Source organism: Herpailurus yagouaroundi, unplaced genomic scaffold, assembly GCF_014898765.1.
Source record: "Herpailurus yagouaroundi ecotype Mexico unplaced genomic scaffold, PumYag 162, whole genome shotgun sequence".
Lineage (NCBI taxonomy): Eukaryota > Metazoa > Chordata > Mammalia > Carnivora > Felidae > Herpailurus > Herpailurus yagouaroundi.
In genome coordinates this window covers 55733570-55739656 of record NW_024412403.1, presented here as the reverse complement: position 1 = coordinate 55739656, position 6087 = coordinate 55733570, and the positions used below count along the sequence as shown (strand labels likewise).

Below are 6087 nucleotides of genomic sequence, written 5' to 3'. Positions count from 1 at the left end.
TTTTTTTTTTTTTTTTTTTAACGTGTGCTTCCTCTGTAAAAAGTGAAGAATAGGAATTTTTGTGGTTCTCAGGTGCCTGTCATACTTCACATCTGTACAGTCTTCTGTGAACTTTTTGTAAGATTCAGAACTGAATTTGAGTAAAAGTAGGAAGCAATTGTTAAATTCTAGAATGCTAAATTAATTAGATTTTAAACCGATTATTAGCCTCCTTGTGTCATTTATAAAGGTTTGTGACTTCAAGCCACTTCCATTATGCCTTTAAATCCTTGGTTACCACTTTCCTCAATCTCTGAAACATCCTGGGTTGTTGGAGCTGTTAATGATATCTTTATTATCTAAAGAGTTATTAGATAAGGTAGTATTTTCTTGTTATCATTAGTGGCTTATTGCCATTACTATTACTATACCTAAAATAATACTGCTTTCAGAAACCTGTTGTAGGATGAGGAAGCCTTCATGTTGAACCAAATTACAAATTTGTAATAAAATATCAATAACTCAGACCATTGGCATCAAAGCTAGTCTGAAGAATAAGAAGTGTAAGTCATATAGTATTTTAAAAACAGAGGTCCTGTTTTCAAGCAGATCGGAAAGAACTGTTATAATGGTACTTTTGGAGATAGGATTTTTGTTAGGCCATATTTAATAATAGTTAAGATCACATGTAATTGGTACTCATTTACATACAATATAAATATGCTCAAGTCCCCACAGTCACAGAATTCACAATTTATAGTATTTTATTGTAGTTAGTTAATAACCCGGAAAAAAGATAGAGGCATTATACTTTTGAGTTTTGTTGACTATAAAACAAGAAGTGATCGTGTTTGTCATAAGATATAATAGATTTTGTGTGTGTTTAATATGTGGTTTTAAAAAGGACATGTATGAAGATATGTTAACAGTCTCAGAACACGAGTAATTACCAACCAGGGTATTTAAGAGACTGAGTTTAGAATCCAAAATGAGTAAGAAAGTCACGTATTTATAGGTTTATTTGTACTGAAGTTTGATTTTGCTTTCAGTTTCATTTATAGATGACTGTTAATCGAAGGCATTTTTTTGAAGACACTACAGTTTCAGTTGACCTTTGTGGTAAAAGAAGTTATCTAAAATGCTCCTTTCATCTGCTTTCAGGCAAACTGCCACCCCCCTGTTGGTTTACAAGATGCAGAATGAATTACTAGGCTCCTTTCCTCCCCCCTCCCTTATAAGCCCAATTATACTTTTTTTTTTTTTTAAAGCACATCAGCAGTTTCAGTAGTTTTCAGCAACTGGCAAATAAAACTTTACTCAAATAATGGCAGGGACATTAACTGTCTTTTCAGCGGTTGAATGATTTTTCTTTGTTCAAAGTGAGTTTTTAAAATCAACGGTACACTGATTAAAAAACATTTTTATTATCTACGTCTGGTAGTAACGTGTCTTGCTTAAATGAAAATGTTTTCTTTTCTCTTAAAGAATGTATTACTTTTAAACACAAGTTGCCATTTTAAGGAAGTAAATGCCTATTTAAAAGTACTTATTTATGGGGCCTCCCCAGCAGTCTAGAGGCAGTGTGTTAAAGCATTACACTAAATGCCTACCATTAGGACACTTGCTCATGCTGTCATCTGTATTTTGGCAGATGTTTTATCTTTGCCACTGAGCTGTTAATGGAGATTTGAAAGACCAGGTTCTAAAGAAGAAAAATAGGTGTTTTTCCCAAGTTTGATAAATATTCTAAGTCCACAGTAATCACTCATGTTATTAAAACCAAGTTTGTATTCCTGAATGTTAGTTCATCTATAGCTATATAGGCATTGTTTTTAATACTTTAATGTTCTTTTTGTGATATAATTTTCCTATAACCATTTCAGCCATATTATAGGTTTTTGCTCTTACCTTTTTATATAAGATAAAAATCTCTATATTTTTATATCTTGTGTCTCACTCAGACTAATATAGTGCACTCTTGGGTTGTCATAAAGCTACTTTTACTTTGTGTCCTGGTGCAGATAGTAGTTCCATGACAAAAGAGCAAAAATAATAGTGTAGGATTGATTTTGTTAAACTCATGTAGTACTAAAGTACATAGAGCACCCAAGAAATTTGATCCTGATATACCTAGACTAAGGACTTTTCCTTGTAGTTACATAGAGTTGAAATGGGAATTATGAGTTCTAAACTCTGAATATTACATTTGCTATCTGTGGAACAGTTATATAAGACTCAGAATCTGGTCAACCCCAGAGTTTGAGATTAAGAGAATAAAAGTGCATATTTGAATACATGTCACACTTACAGTTAAAAGGTAAGGTAAGGCATTTGGCAACTGCAAGGTCTGTCAAAACTCCTTTCTCCATTTTGAGCAAATATGAGCCCATGCTATGCTCTAAGCACTTTGTAAGGCCCTCTTGTGTATAACAGATAAATTTCAGATCTTTTGCTTCTCAGTAACTTAAAATGTAGTATATAAAGGATAGGAAATTTTGTTTGTTTTTATCTCCTGGTGACATTTAATATATTTTAAGTGCTTGAGAAGCCCATAATTCTGGATGTTACTAACTTGAAACTTTCTCTCCCTTGCAATTCTAGGTTGACCACTTCTGTCCTTATAAGGCCACTTTAAATCTAGTGGGGGATTACTGAACACCTTGTGGACACCCCTACTTTCCTCCAGGCCTTTTTTGGTCTCTGTTGGGGAGAGAGCTGTCTAGATCCTCCTTTTTGACCCTAATTCTAACCCGATTCAGTTTGAGACTCCAGGTCTTCATACCAAAGGCTTGATCTAATGGCAAAAACTGGTAGGATTCACTTTGAGCTGTTGTCTTTACTCATGAGCTTTGCTTCATTTACCTTAGTGACTATTAGGCTTCTTACCCCATTCCTGAACATCCATTTCAAGCAGATAATTAACTTCCTACTCTACTGCAAAAAATAGTGATGTGTGGTGTGGACTCGCTCAGCTTCCCTCCCACCATTACTAAACTTATCTGCAATATCTTAAGCGGCCTTCATCTCATTCTCCTCCCTCCCCCAGTTTCAGAAGTATACCCATTCACCTTTCCAAGGAAAGGTTCACCTGTCTACAGCTCTTTCACTTCCACCATCTTGGAGACTTGCCCAGACAGCTTAATTCTTTCATCTTAGATCTCTACCTTTCCATTGGCTTCTTCCACACATGCTCAAGTTTTACCCCTTTTGGTCTTAGATCTTTCATCTTAGATCTCTCCTTCTCCATTGGCTTCTTACACACATGCTTAACTTTTACCCCCTATTACAAACAAAGAAGAAAAACCAAAAAACCTTGCCCTTGTCCCCTTCTCCAGACTCTTTCTGTTGCTTTCTCTGTCTGCTTTCTTACACTGCCAAATCTGTTGAAAAAAATAACTGCTTCTTCCTTCTTCCCACCCATGCACTTCCCAGTGCATGATGTTTGCTCCCACTAGTCTGCTGATATTGGTGTAGATAAAGAAGCTAATAATGTAGTTTTTAATCTAGAGGCTGTCTTTACTCATACCATTTAAGAACTATTTTGTTCATATAAAGACCCTTCTTTGGTGGTCTGCAGTGGTATTCTTTGCTGCTCTCACTTCTTTTTCTCACTTCCTTGATTTGTTCCTCTTTAATGATTTTTCCATAAATCTTGGTGTCCTCCAACATTTTTTTCTCTTCTTCCTGCTGTTTGCTTTGCAAGTACTCTCTGGGCAATCTTGATTATGCTCACAATTTTCACTTTCCAGCTGTTATCTTGGTGATTCCCAGGTATTAATAGTTCTGACCTTTCTTCTTAAATCCAGATCCATATGACCTGGGAACTATTGGACATCCTCATTTCATTTTACTGCAGGTACTTTAATACCTAGCCTATTAAATATTGAAAGAATATTCCCCTGGGGCGCCTGGGTGGCACAGTCGGTTAAGCGTCCGACTTCAGCCAGGTCACGATCTCGCGTTCCGTGAGTTCGAGCCCCGCGTCAGGCTCTGGGCTGGTGGCTCGGAGCCTGGAGCCTGTTTCCGATTCTGTGTCTCCCTCTCTCTCTGCCCCTCCCCCGTTCATGCTCTGTCTCTCTCTGTCCCAAAAATAAATAAAAACGTTGGAAAAAAAAAAAAAAAGAAAGAAAGAATATTCCCCTGTAAATGTCCAAAACTCTTTTCTCAATAAAATCCACAATCTAATGAGTTACACATACTCTTAGTAAATAACTTTAATTCTTTCCTCTTTCCCCTTGTTTCCCACATCCGACATATGTTGATTATATTAGATTTTTACTGTAATGTTTGGCTTTCTCTCCAGGTGTCAATTACCTGGACTATTGCAGTGGTGATCTCTTAGTGGGCCTTCCTTTCCTATCTCCCTTCCTGTCCTCAGTTTACCCTTCATACTACTGTACTGTTTTTTTTTTTTTAATTTTTTTTTCAACGTTTTATTTATTTTTGGGACAGAGAGAGACAGAGCATGAACGGGGGAGGGGCAGAGAGAGAGGGAGACACAGAATCGGAAACAGGCTCCAGGCTCTGAGCCATCAGCCCAGAGCCCGACGCGGAGCTCGAACTCACGGACCGCGAGATCGTGACCTGGCTGAAGTCGGACGCTTAACCGACTGTGCCACCCAGGCGCCCCTGTACTGTTTTTTTAATGCAAGTAAACCTGAGTGTTTTGCTGTTGCTTATATTATCCAGTCCCAGCTCCTCAGAGTGACATGCAGGGAAGCCTTTACAGTATTTCTTTACCATCCCTTGTTCCTAGTGTTCACTTGAATAATCTTCTGCCTCCTGTTACCCACTTTCCTTATTCCTCTGTGTATGTTACATACTCTGCCTGAAAAGCCCTTCCTTTTCTATACCGTTCCTACTCCTCCTTCAAGACCTAGCTTAAATACCATCCTCTAGGAAGATCATTACATTCGTGTAATTCTTAAGAAACTCTTCCATGCAGTTTGCAACTGACTTGTTCCAGATTGTCCGCTAAACTATGTTGCTTCTCAATTCCATAATGATGTCTATTGAAGTGAGAAGCAGTGGAAGATTCACTGGACATATGAAAGAAGAGTGAATCCTTTTTGCTACAGTGTTTAGATTTTGATTTCTTGGAATTCATACTTTACATTGTTTTACATTCATAGGGAATGTATTGCTTTGTATTTGTTGGACCCTGGATCCATATATAGGATACCAAATGAAGACACTGTTCATTGTTTCTCTAACTTCTGAGACTAATGGAGATTTCGGTTAAGGAAAACAGTAATTGCAGGATTCAATAGTTGAGTGCAGTGACAAAACTTGAACAGGGGGCAGTATGAGCAATAAGGAGGGGATGAATACGACTGAGTAGTGGTAGGGAAGGAGGGGAGGACAGGACTGAACATCTCCATTGTGTTTTAGTAGGAAGAACCAAAAGTAGCAGACTATAGCTGCCATTTATTGAACATTTCCTATGTATGCAAAAGCACTGCACTAAGAACCTAATATTTATTATCTCATTAAGTCTTAAAATCTCTATGATGTATACACTGTCACTACACATTTTCTGGATGACGAGACTGAGGTACAGAGGTTAAAAAACGTGCCAAAGGTTATACAAGTATAAAGTGCTAAGTCTTGAGCCAAGGTCTGACCTCAGAGTGTGTACTCTTACCTGTACACGTTTGCCAGCATGTGCAGAGGTATGGGGATGAGAGGGCATTTGCAGATTCATGGAATTGTAAGAGGTCATTATGATTGGAGCTTAGTTTGGAAATGAGAGAGTACAGGAGGTGGGGCTGGACAGGATCTTGAAGGATCTAGTTTGCATTCGATGATAATGCACTTAGAATTTAGCTTGAAGGGGGCGGGGGGTGTTGTTAAAGTGTATTAGGCAAAAGAGTGCACATTTGCATTTAGAACAGTTATTTTGGGAACTGTGGAAAATACATTGAGGCTAAGATGGGAAAACACTGAGGCTGGAGGTAAGGAGCTAGTCAAGAGGTTACGGCAGTATCTCAAAAGAAAGATGATAAATGTCTAATTCGTACAACAGACATTGGATTGAGGAACCATTAAATAATAGGTTGAGCCTATCAAGAATTTTTCATGGCTAAAGAGAGGGAGAAATCTAGCATG

At 37.8% G+C, this 6087-nt stretch overlaps 1 protein-coding gene across 9 annotated transcripts in view; it reads left to right on the top strand.

Moving 5' to 3' along the window:
• CD47 (CD47 molecule) overlaps positions 1-6087 on the top strand; it is a 54819-nt gene that overhangs the window by 5434 nt on the left and 43298 nt on the right. The gene's annotated exons all lie outside the window — the stretch shown is intronic.